This window comes from Ambystoma mexicanum, chromosome 1p (assembly GCF_040938575.1).
Source record: "Ambystoma mexicanum isolate Mex_15411 chromosome 1p, UKY_AmexF1_1, whole genome shotgun sequence".
Classification (NCBI taxonomy): Eukaryota; Metazoa; Chordata; class Amphibia; order Caudata; family Ambystomatidae; genus Ambystoma; species Ambystoma mexicanum.
In genome coordinates, this window is record NC_090921.1 from 718,174,048 (window position 1) to 718,187,835 (window position 13,788).

The window sequence follows — 13,788 nt, forward strand, 5'->3', positions numbered from 1 at the left end:
ATGATGATGAAGATGACTTGCACTAGAGGAGGGCTTGGTTGTCCACCTGATCTTAGAGACCCAATCACAACCCCCATCAGTATGGAACGTATACCTAGATGTTCCCTTCAAGCCTATCACATTTCAATTTAGGTTTTTGTAGTTTGCCATGTAGTGTGACGTCAGCGATGACACATTTTTACTATATAAGAATGTTTTTTTCATATAACACATTGAGAAACTTGAGCAAATGTCCATTGATGTCCGTTGTACTCCCTGTTTTAGATAATTGTTCATAAAACAGTCCTAAGTTTTGCCAACTTCCTGAGTCAGTTTTATTATTGATGTATGAGTAAGTTCTGCATCCCCATCCATCTCTATGTATTGCTACTTCATCTTAAAGGGACCCAGGTCCCCGGGTTCACGTGGTAGCAGAGGTAGGATGGTTAAAGATCCGTCGACCCAGTAGGCTTTTAAGGGTCTCGGGATATCGGATGTCCTCTGCTATTTAGCTGGACCGCTTCCTGTGGATAGTGGCCAAAAAAGTTCCAGCAAGACATAAAGAGATAGGTGGGACAGGTCCCTCTTTCGCAAAATCCCCTTCTGTGGGACAGGTCCCTCCTTCGTGAAATCCCCTTCTGGTTTTGATAGGGAGCTAAGCACATCGAAGGCGGTGGTGGCCGGTTTGGGAGGAAATGATCCCGAGGGTCAGGAGCTGAAATGCGAACGGTGAGTAAATTGAGAAAGGTGGCAAAGAATGAATGAGCATTGAGTGGGGAAAGTGATAATGGAAAGAAAGTAACAGAGGGTTTGTGGGGTTAATGAAGAAGAGCGTCAGATAGAGGTACTTATATAATGACGAAGAGCGTCACGCAAAAGTGTAATGACGAGGAGTGTCACAGATTAAGCCTATAATCCTACGTTCAAGGAATCTTTAAAAGGAGTTTTTTCGAAATCCAAGTGGATACATAGGCGACAAGCCAACAATGTTTGCTAAAGGGAATAAGTCACAACCCAATTGGGATATTTTTAGGGGCCAGAATAGCAGCGAGGAGCACTGAGAAGAGATATATGTTGGGGCCGGCCAGTTTGTCTGTTTGTGGATTTTATGTATTTTATGTGTAAAGGAAACAATGAGATGTCAAAGAGCGACAAATGATAGATTGTGTTAAAAGGGTGAGAGGAAATTATTTATTTATTTAGTCATTGAGGGTATGGACTGAATAGGTAGATTGAAGTAAAGTGAGACATAAAGGTTTGGAGCAGTGATGATTGGTGCACGCTCATATTTATTGTTTTCCTGAAAAGTATTTTCTGTGTAAAAGAACGGTAAGTATTGATAGTCGATTTGAGACTTGTCACAATGGAGGATCTTACTCTGCTCATGCACCTATGAAAACAGGTGCCAAAACACGCACCCAAGCTTAAGCAAAAATGGATTAAGTTCACGGCAGATAAAATGTTAATGCCATGGCCACAACGGGGATCACTGTAGAAAGCGGCTTTGCAACATATGACCACATACTTGCACGCTGCGAACACGGGAAAGAAATTGGAGAAAAGGTTACCTAGCCTAAAGCTTTGCAATATGTATCGGGAGGAACGGGAAGACCCACCTCCTGAACCCTGGATGCTTAACCAGTGTAAAGAGGGGGGTGTTGCGACTTCTGCTCCCCCTACCGCGCCTGAAGTAAATGGCGATAGTACAAAAGATGAAGGATTGTACCCATTGACGGAACTTAAAGCAGCGACAGGATATAATAATCTGATATATGAACCACCTGCTTATAGCAGTAACGAGAGCCCATAAAGAACACCAGAAAAGGATGTGATCTCTAAAGTCTTAAGGGACAAAGAGAAAAGTGAATGGCTGAATGTGACTCTAGATTTAGAACAGGAAATTAAGAAATGGAAAGGAGAAAAAGACAAAGCTGACGAGATAGCACTCATACAGAGCGAATGGATGGGTGGTCAGATATTGCTCAAACTTGATGGGAAGAGCATTGAGGAAGTAAGGCAAGGAGAAGACCAAGATGAGTAAGGTAAAAAAGACATGGAACGAGAGAAATGACTGAAAGAAGACGAGTGTAAAAGAAAGAGTAGACAAAAACAAGAACAGATGTATCAGGAAGAACAGTTAAGAAAGGAAAAAAGAGCAGAAGAGCAAAGAAAATATGATAACAGGCAAAGAGCAATCGAAGAACAAGATAGGCTAGAGAAGAAGAGAGAAGAGGAGGAAGAACAGAAATTAGGAGATAAAAGAATGCAAAGATGCAGAGACGAGGAGGTGCGTAGGGCAAATGAGAGGAGAGAAGCAAAAGGACAGGAAGAAGACAGGAGGGAGGAAGCAAGGAAACTAAGGGAATATGATGAAGAAATAGAACGAAAGAGAAGAGAGAGGGCACTCGACATTGATGGCATTGAGAAACAGCTAATGGAACCGAGTCCAGTAGTATTATGGGAAGACATAGAGGAGTTTCTTTTTTTGCAAGACGCGATGCCAGGACCCTCTAGGGTAAACCTTGAGGAGAATTTTGAGATAGGAAGTATCGAACATAGAAACTAGAAGGCTTATCAGGAGATTAGGACAAAAAGTGAATCGAAAAACAGCGGGAAATACGATAGATTTCAAGGATGGAGGCACGTTTAGTCTCGAGCACAGAGCCCTGTCTTTGGACAGGCTGACTCTAAACAGAGACGAGAAAAAAGACAGGCATACAAGTTGGGGACAGATATATCAGATGAAGACAGGGAAACCTTCCGTGAAGAGGAGGAGGGTGTTAGTGCATGCATCCAGACAAGGAAGTAAGGTGGTCGGATTTAGACCAGCCTAAAGAAAGGAAGCCGGAGCCTATGACGTACCCAGAGCGACCTAAAAGGCGATCTCTTAGTGAGAGGGGGGAATCGCCACCATATGTGAGCAGACTGAGGTCATTACCAGGAAGAAGGTGATCAGGAACCATTGTCCCCACTATGGATAAGCAGGCGATAGGAGCTGATTGCGATTTGGGGATTTCGCATTTCCCCTTGATAAATAAAGAAGGGGCCAGACCGCAGTATATCACATGGCCCCAGATGGATAATGACTATTTAAGATGTAAATTACCCAGTTTAACGGTGGGGAAATGGATCTATGAATTGGAAAAAATGACAGGAGGAAATACTTTAGATATAGGGGATATTAAGGGTCTCCTAGCAGCTATCTTTGGGGAAAGGGCTGATGACATTTGGATGAGAGCAGGATACTCAAGTGTCACAGTACAGAACACAGTGCATGATGGAGCGCCATTTCAGAATTGTAGAGCAGCAGTCTGGAAATCGCTTAGTGTGCAATATCCTGATATGTTGGATATGGGTGCAGTTATGGGACACAAGATGCAGGAAGGCAAATATCCACTTGCTTACATTCCTAATTTTCAGGAACAGTGGTCTTTGGAAACTCGAGAGCCTTGGGGGAAATCAATACCTGTATTCTATCATATTTTGTGTCAGGGATTGCCAGAACAGGTACAGAGACAGCTCAAGAAGCTGGTGGGTATGGAAGCAAAGCCATGGCCAGAAATAAAGCTGACCATTGCACACCATTGCCAATTGTTGGAGGAGAACAATCAAAAAAGGGAACATGCTAGGAAGCTCGAGGAAGGTAAGATAGTACAGGAAAAACTGTCAAAATATGCTAAAGAAGGAGTGATGTTGACCAGTAGAGAGGGGCTGGGGACACAGCAAGTAGCAGGGATGCCGAAGGGGAATAATCAGCGGCAGTCGGATCAAGGAGGGAACAGATTTAAGCCGAGAGGCAGGGGAGGCTTCCGAGGAAGGGCAGGCTTTCAGAATTATCAGAGAAACTTTCAGAGTAACCAAGGTGATTTTGAGAATGTGCAGAATGATAATCAAGGCATACAGTGAGGGAATGTTGTGACTAAGGGCCTCATTACACGTTGTGAGCTAAAAATCGTAATTTACCGGCATGGCGCTATTAACGTGTCCGCCTTGGCAAGAGGGCGCTAATAGCGTACCAATACGAGTACGCGGACACGAGCATAGCGCCATGCCGGTAATTACCCTACCACCATGTCACTAAAGACCCCAGCGGTCACCGTTAAATAGCGGAACCGGAAATAGCGTCATCGCACAGGAATGGGAAGGAGCACGGCGGCCATCTTTAAAAACACAATCCATTGCCATCCTCTGCCCCCTGGACTTGTTTTGAGAACTTTGCTATTAGAAAGCCATAAGGATACCCTCGCCATGCCTAAGGCTATTAAAAAAACAACCGACCGCCAGCGAGAAGTTCACCAACGAGGAGCTAACAATGCTCACTGAGACCCTTGCAGCGAATGCCGATGTGGTATTTGCGAACGACATGCGGCGGGAGACCCTGATCTGCAAGAAGGCTATCTCGGCAGAGGTTGCCCTGAAAGTGAGTGCAGTGGGCACCACCACCTGCACTGTCCGGGAGTGCAGAAAGCGGTGGGATGACCACCGAGTCCGCAGCATCCTGTCTGCGAACCGCTACCTGGCCACGGGAGGTGGAGCCGATTCGCCTATAAAATTAAAGGAGTGGGAGGAGACCTGCGCCAACATGATCAGTGTTGAATCGATTGAGGGAGTTGGGAGCATGGAGCATGGTGTGGCAACTACATCAGATGGAGATGAGTGTACACATGAAAGTATGCACTGTGAATGTTGAGGTCCCCCCCAAATGTGAGCCCAGATTCACCTCATGGATGCGCAAACATCCATACATGAATACAATCCTGGCCATGTCAGTGCCAAACCCAAGCACACACACATGCACGCATCACCAGAGACAAGTGCCACACAGAACCATGCATGGATGACCCACTCAACAAACACATCACCTGCATCCCTACCAATGAAGTCCCAATGCTCACAACTGCATGAATAATGTATTCTGCATGAAGTACATTGAACCGTCACCAATGCCACCCCCCTCTTTGTCCCCGACAGGCTCACATACAGAAAGTGAAGAACCTGGCACTGCAACTCTGGCACCTCCTGCCACGAAAAAAACAAGGCCACAGGACACAGGGGACACCCCCACTACATCAAGGGGCAAAGGGAGAAGAGTTCCCATGCAGAGTGCCAAACATCGGCGTAGCGCCACTGCTACCATACCGCTGTCCACACCAGCAACAACTGCACCACCTTCAGAAGTGAACCCCCACGACAGATTCCAGCCACGGAGGGCCCACCCTCTGCTGCCACAAGTTCCACAGGTGAGGCGGCAGCCACAGCGCCGCTCTCAGATGTGAAGGACCCGATAGATTTCCCCATGGAAATGCACACCCCAACCCCCCCCCCCGCAGAACCCCCGAGGCAACTCCACAGCAAACACCTGGGTTCAGTGTCCATGGCCAGTCTGGCGAGGACAACATGGGAGGGTCCAGTAGCCCTCCGGTGGCTTCACCAGATGTCCTGGTTGCAGAGGAAGGCGCAGCAGCCACACCACGGGAACGCCACAGTGCCCTTGACCTGGCCAGCATTGCCAGCGCCAAGAGGACATAACTGTGCTGGTTGGGCAGCATGTGGAAGAGGCTGCCCATCTCAGGGGGGAGATAACAGAGACTGCCAGGTACTCAAGGGAGGCGACTGAAGCCTGCACCAACAGGCTGTGTGGGGAGATTTGCCAACTCAGGCAGGTCCTCAAGCGGACAGCGGACGCGATGGACCACCAGTCCCCACCACCACCACCGGGACAGACAGCCACATCATCATCCGCCAGTTTGAGGCAGACAAGCCCCCTCCGCCACTCCACGCGCACCACCAGGCACATGTCAACCCAGCCTCCTAATGCTGGTGGTGGCAATGGGGAATAGGGACTGCAGGGTCAACCTTCCACGTGTGCAGCTGGACAACAACATTGTGCCAGACACATAAGGGACTGTTGTGGGGGGAGGGGGGAAGGGTGTTTTTCGGGACTGTTGTGGGGGAAGGGTGTTACGGGACTGTTGTGGGGGGAGGCGGGAAGGGAGTTTCGGGACTGTTGTGGGGGAGGGGGAAGGGTGTTTCAGGACTGTTGTGGGGGGGAGGGTGGTGGGATGGTTGGGGACATGCACTTATACATCTTAACATTCCTTAATACACTGGTGATTAATCAAAACACAGGCTTGGACTTCTTCATTGTGTATGTGTACTTTATTGGTGACAGGGTCCATTTTGCGCTTCAACACAGACACCAGTGCATTACTACCCATATCCATCGTACAGAGTGAAACCATGTTACTCAGAAAATTTGGTTGATCAGATGCTGTCTCACATCACGTCCCTCCTGGCCATCGCCTCTTGCATGACCTGCATCCTCGTCACCTCCGTCCTCATCACCATCATCATCCTCATCAGGTGGTTGCATTTGAACGTCAGGGGGCAGTGGCACATTCCGTCTGATACACATATTGTGCAGCATGACACATGCCATGGTGATCTTGGCCACCTTCTAATGGCCGTACAGGAGAGCGCCACCCAACCTGCTTATGTACCTAAACCGTGTCTTCAAAAGGTCAAATGTCTGCTCAATCACGACACGGGTATGGGTATGTGCACGATTGTAGTCCTCTTCGTGCCGGTTCTGTGGGATCCATACAGGGGTAAGGAGCCACCTCTTCAGGGGATATCCGGCATCACCTGTACGGGGGAAAGAATGGGGACCTGTTACTGTTCACCTCTGGAGCGGCATGTACATGTCACACCAATCACCTTTGCATTCTGATTGAAATCCACGACTACCAGCATGCATGCAGACGATCTGTGTGACTGCAATGTGCAAAGGTGTGCTTGAACCTGCAAGTGGACATGCCCGATTCATGCCTCCGACAGCAATTGACATGTCCTGGGTGAGGCCATGTCTTAGGTGTCCCTGAGCCCAGGCATATTTGGTACCACACTGCTAGTGTACTGCCATTCCGACATTGATGTTGCCATGCTGTGTAGCATCACTTCACTGGTGCTATAGGTGTGTTGTTCAATGCTATGGCTAGGGGTGATCCTTTTGCATGCATTCAAGGGCACATTTCTGTATTGATGTTGTGCTGCGCTAATACTGTATTACCATCTTGACGCCATGTTGCTGATTTGTGTATTAGGTGGTGTGGCATGATGTGCAATGTGGATGTGGATGGATGTGTAATATTCGTAGACCTGGATTGTTCTCTATGTTGTGTAGCTTATAATTTCATGTGGGTTTTTCTCAAGTACATTGCGGCCTTCCCTGATGGACATTGGCGTACATCTGTATGTTCATTTGTCCTATGGATGACAGGCTACACCCAGTTGGAGTATGTATCTCTCCCCCCCATCACACCCAGTTGGAGTATGCATCTCTCCCCCCCATCACACCCAGTTGGAGTATGTATCTCTCCCCCCATCACACCCAGTTGGAGTATGTATCTCTCCCCCCATCACACCCAGTTGGAGTATGTATCTCTCCCCCCCAATCACACTGCCATGTGCTTGACCTGCTACTCACCAAGTAGCCACGAACGTTGTCCGGCTTGTCGCTCTATGTAGCGTGGTATGGTTGAGTTCCGCAGGACCATGGAATCATGGGTTGATCTGGGAAATCGGGCACAACAATGTGTGATTATCTTGTTAGCGTCACATACCATTTGGACATTGATGGAGTGGAATTGCTTCCTGTTTCGGTAGACTACTTTATTGTGATGTGGGACCACCAATTCCACATGGGTATAGTCGATGGCCCCAATGCAACTTGGGATGCCTGCCAGTGAATAGAAGCCAACTTTGGTGTTTGCGATCTCCTGGGCAGTCCGTGGCATGAATATGTGTTCAGGTGCATGCTTCAGGAGGGCATTAGCTGTGGAAGGATTTTCTTTCCACTCTTTTAAGAGATTAACCTGGTAGAGACTGGCCTTTTTTGATTCCTGTCAGGTTGGGCTATTTTATCGGTAGAGGTCAGTGTTTGCTCTAGCACTTCATATGGCCCATGCCACTTTGAGACATGTTTATTGTTAGAGGTAGGTAAGAGGACTAACACCTTTTGTCCTATTGAAAAAGATCTTAAGTTTACCTTCCTGTCGTAGGTGGACTTTTGTTGTGCTTGGGCTTTTTCCATTTGAGTATAGACTAGACTAGATTTCAAACAAGTTTCATATGCTCTCGCAATCGGGTAGCTGTTTGTGAGAGGGGAATAGGTGCCTCTTCTCTTTCTTCCCAGGTTTCCCAGAGATATCTGGGACATCCCTTGATTCTCTACCATAAAGTAGTTCGAAAGGAGAGAATCCAGTGGATGCCTGAGGGGTCTTTCTTACTGCAAATAACACCCAGGTGATCATGCGTTCCCAGTCTTTGCCGTCCTTGTCTACCAACTTTCTTAGGATCGGCTTACGTGTTTTGTTAAATCTTTCTACCAATCCATTCATTTGGCGGTGGTAAACTGTGGTTCTTAAGGTGGAAATATGGAGCAATTCCTTGACTTCACCCATGAGTTTGCTCATAAAATTGGATCCCCGATCCATTAGACTTTCCTTGGGTAAACCAACCCTGGAGAAATATGGCAATAGATGTTTTAAAATGTGTTGGGTAGTGTTGTTCGCATGGGCAATGCCTCTGGGTATTGGGTAGCATAATCAACTATTACAAGGACATATTTGTTACCGAGTCTAGAGGTTTCCAATGGTCCAATGATATCCATCACATTTTGGGAGAAAGGAACTTCTATTATTGGTAAAGAGTTCAGAGGGGCAGGCAAGGGAATATGCGTACTGGTTTTCTGACACATTTCAAATGCCTGAATGAAGTTCTTTATATCAGCATGGATACCTGGCCAGTAAAACTTCCCACTGATGTTCGCCTGGGTCTTATATTGTCCTAAGTGTCCCGCTGTCAAATGAGAATGTGCAATCTCTAGCACGATCTTCCGATGGGTTTTAGGGATTACTAACTGAGTTTTACTTAGGCCTTCTCTGGAGGTTTCCTTTCTATACAGTAATGCTTGCCTTAAAAAGAAAAAGGGGCTTCCCTTCTCTAATCCTTCCCCTTCTCATGCCTAGAAATACTTATGTACAGGCGAGTTATAAATACCATATCACATCATATCTTCAGGAATCACCTGCAAGAAAGCCTCTGCGAGTGCTGGATAATTTCATTGGTCAATGGCTAGATTGAGAAGGATGGTAGGTTCTTCTTCGCTCTTTGACTCAGTGGTAGATGGTTCATCAGCTTCCCCAATGTCTAAGTTACCTCTCTTAGTTTCTTCTGGTTCACTCTCTATAAAACAGGGAAATAGAGCCCTTTCAATAATTCCCTGTGCAAGTTTGTACCCACAATGTACTTCAAATGGAGTTTTGCCATGGTTCTGTTGGAGAACCTTTATGTCTCCCTGCAATTTGGGATCTCTGATGCCCACTAGGATATCCAGACTGAACTTACAGGCCAGGCTAGATTTTGGAGCCAATCTTATATAACACCCAGGAGGAGGTATTAGGACTAAGCCTGTGTGAATCATTCCTCTTTTCCCTGGAGGGATAGTAGCTTCTGTTCTATCAATGCCTATGTATTCTTTCGTGGTGCTAGAAGGATCTGAAGCTCTATGACTGAGCTTCTGGAATTTTAGGGTTCCTCAATTTGTCTCAATTGAGTTGCATCCCATTCTGACACCACATGTAAGGAAGGCATGGTATCAAACAGCAAGACATACACAAGTGATCACAGTTCAGGGGTGTTTATTGAACTTCAATTGGGTTTGAAAAACTCCTATGTAATACTAAATCTAAATATGGGAGCAAGCTACTTCCATCAAATAATAATAACGCAGTCCCAGTCGAGTCTGTCAAAATAAAAGGGCTTCTATAAATAAACCTATTGTCGATCCTTACTTCTAAATACAAATATTGTGGGAAACAATGTTATGCAAAAGAAAAGTGTTCAGGAAATGATATTTCAGGATACTCAAGCCATTGGCTCCTCTTGCTCACGTTTTCAGCATGGGCCGAGGCGGCACACCAGAGCTTAGCACACTCTCTGGCTTCTGTAGCATAAGGATGCGATCCAAAACTTCAACATCAGGGCCTTTCAAAGTCTCTTATTCCAGAGGGCCTGATGCAACACGACAAACCTTTTTTCTTAGAATTTCACATAAACAACTTCTCAGGTGATTTACTGTTTCCCCACGGTACCCCTCTACCAGGCTCAGACCCACTTCAACACAAGAAACTTCAATCGGTCTTCCTCAGCCAGGCTCGACACAAATGTATCTACTTTTCCAAATGTTTTCTATTTCAACAAAATCGAAGACTTTCAACTGTGCGCAGAATTTTGCTCTACCCGTTGCAGGACCACTTTGATTCACAATTACTCATTCTCTTCATGATATAACCTTCTATCACTTTCACTTTTGTCACTTCTCAGCTGTTTACCTCACACAGACCTTCAAATGAGCACCCACGCGGTGCCAGACCACTCTATCAAAGGTATTGTATCTTGTTTTTAAAGTTCAATCACTCAACAGCAGTTTAACTTTACTTGTTTCTCTTATCACACGCATTTTGACAATGTTTGTTCCAGCTCTCTCCATACAATGTTGCTGCTTGCAACCTTGGCTTCAACACAGACCAGTCGTATATCACTGGCTGTGTTGATTTCTTGGACGCTGCTTTGTTCTTGGTGCCAAGGACGGTACCACAGTGGCTGGTCATCTCCCGCCTTGGTTATTGACACAGGAAGGCCCCGGGCATCTCTGATACACAATGAAGGATTCTTCAGTATGGTTTCCTAGTCTTACGCTTTTTATATGAGGTTTCTGGAAAACAACCGTTCATTGTCGAAAAGGTCAAGGGAACTTCCCTCCCTGTGATCCCCTTCTAGCTGCTGTCTCAAAACTGATGTTTCCTCTTGTTGTGAAGTGAACAGGTAGAGTTACTAAATATCCTACCTGGTAGGATGGGGTAAAGGTGTTACAGGGAAGGGGATATGGTGTCTCACCATCCGGTGTCCCACTCCCACTCCCCGAAGACCCCTCGTCCAGGTGATCCTCCCGCACTGTTCCACCCCAGGAACTGGATCCAAAAGCGATGGCCATGTCCTACCCACCTGGATGACAGATCCCTGGGGACTAGTTGGTGAGACACCTTCTGGTTTTTCACAATTGGTAGTAATAATAATATTTTATTGTGATTTAGTTTACATTGAAACTTTACACAAACATTTATAAAAGAAAAATTATTAGCATGTGAAAACATATTATACATATTTAAATCAAAATCTGCAATACAAACCAGAGTTTCATAGACAAACAACAATACTATCAGCTTACATTTTAGCATTTCGGTACTCTCGCGTTCAGAGCTATATCGCCTACAAGAAAAGACTAAGAAAAGACATTTGACTAACACCTATATATTTTTATCGACATGTGGTATACAACTCGGGGTACAATCTAGTCCTTTAAATGAAGGAGCATTAATAGCTTACCATGGTGTAACATTTACCATATATGGAGTATTTCCAAATCGCATATAATGTTCACTTTAATTCCAACAGATTTGGTTCAACTTATTGTCTTTATCAACTCCTCATATTGTTATGCCCAAGCTGATTTCAACTTCAACCAGATATTATACAATGCTATCAGTAGACTCATGCTATTAGAGTTAATACAATGGCCCCAGAATATATCATCCTTAATACATTCATAACTATGTACATGTTTACCCAAAAGGAGGTTAATTACACTTGTGATTTCATGGCTTTCTGTTAAAAAATGTTTAGGTGTCTCCAACTGATCTTGTTCTTTACATAGGCGACATAGCCGTAGTTCCGTTGCAATCTTATCCCTTCTCCCAGTAAGCATTAATGAAGGTAGTTGTTCTAATCTGAGTAATTGTATGAAGCGTATGAGTCTTACTGCTAGGCACAGGTTCAGATACTCTGCAGGTTTTCAAAGTTGTATAGTCTATGCTACACAAACTGGTAGCTTATTAGCTCTCTGAGATGATCATAGTTCTCCAGCCAGCCCCAGAGCTCTATACGTTTTCCCAATGTCCTCTGCACCTCATCTGGGCAGTGGGTAGGTTGAGGTAGGTGTCCTTTAGGTCTATCCTTGCTAGCCAGTCCCCTTCTCTCAGGGTGTCCCTCAGTTGATGGATACCTTCCAACTTAAAGTGTCTGTGTGTCACCGAACTGTTGAGGTCTTTCAAATTTATAATGGGTCTCACTTCCTCTTTCGTGTGCACAAGGAACATATTGCCCACAATTCTTAGAGCTTGGTCGCACCGCTCGATGGCTCCTTTCATTTCAGAGCCGCGAGAGCTTGTTGTGGAGGATGCTGCGTTCTGCTTGTGACAATACTAAGGGACGAGAGAGCACCTCTTTACGGGGTTCCTGCATGAATTCTGTCCGCAGCCTCTGAATAGTCTGAAGCACCCAAGCATCGCTGGAAAGTGCAAACCAGTTTTGCCAGAAACCCCTTGTCCCCCCCCCACCAGCGGGTAGATACTGGGTCTCACCTGTGGTAGAGTTCTGCACTCTTCTGTCCCTCTGCTCCTGCGTCTCCCTGTGGACGGGAAGGAGTCTTGCTGTCTGCTTTCCCAGTAGTGTGCTCTGTTTCCTTGAGGTTTTTGTGTAGATTCGAAGCGACCAGCAGTTTGACCTCTATAGCGGCTGGTCCCGGCAAAAACTCTACTGGGAAATATTTTCTTAATTGATACTTGGGCCTTCTCCAGGGAGGTATAGATTCCTACGAACCTCCACATCTCCTTATAAAACGCCTCTCCAAATGACAAGCCCTGTGCTTCTTTGCCTGCTTCGTAGTTGGCGACGTTGCTCAATTTAAAATCTATTTTTAACAGATGTCCTTTACTCCTTTCTGAGGAGATGGCGCAGTTAGCATTTCCAAGTCAGCAAATTGCTCTTTGGGCCCAACTTGCTAGGGTGTCCGGATCTATTTCTTCACCTGTATCCCTAGCCCTTTCGGCTAAATCCATAATCTTAGCTAGTGCTCCTGTCAGGTCTAACACTTTTTCCTGACAATTCCTCCAACACCTGTCCATACCTCTCCTCAGGTCCTTGGAAGATTTCGTGATGAATTCTAGCATTTTTGGGTTTAGCTCTGGTGTTTCTGCCACTTTCCCTGCTAGATCAAGCGGAGGACATTCGGCTTTCATGAGTAGTCTAGTGTCCTTATCTAGTGCTTTGCTTTGTGAATTCTTTGAGGCATGTATTTCGCTACCCTGGGCGAACGCTGCCAGTTTGAGGATGATGTCCGGGTTAAACATATCTGATATCTCCACCTTTTCTACTTCAAGGTCTTTCACTTTCCGGAGTCTCTTACCCCTGCAGGACATGCTTGCTCTTTTTCTGGCTTGGCAACCACACCGTTTGACCAATCATTACTGCATTTTGCATAGTTACCTGTTAGGACCCTCCTGACAATACTGTCTACATGACATTAGGACACCCCACACCATTCCCCGGATTTCAGTTCAAGTCCACATTTGTCGGTGGGTTTGTAGCTTGGTGAAGCATTGTTCCTTATACAATTCCACACTGGTTCACCAATCTGCACTACATTTTCCACACTTACCTGTTAGGACTCTCTGGACATTGCTGGCTACATGGCATTTGGACACCCCATGCCTTTCCCCAGATTTCACCAAAAGTTAAAATTAGTTTGTGGGTTTGTGGCTTTGCGAAACGTTGTTTCTTATAAAATTCCACTGCGTTTCAGGAATCTGTGCCACATTTAGCATAGTTACCTGTTATGACCCTTTGGACATTACTGGCTACATGACATCTGGACACCGCCCCCCTTTCCCCAGATTTCAGCAAAAGTTA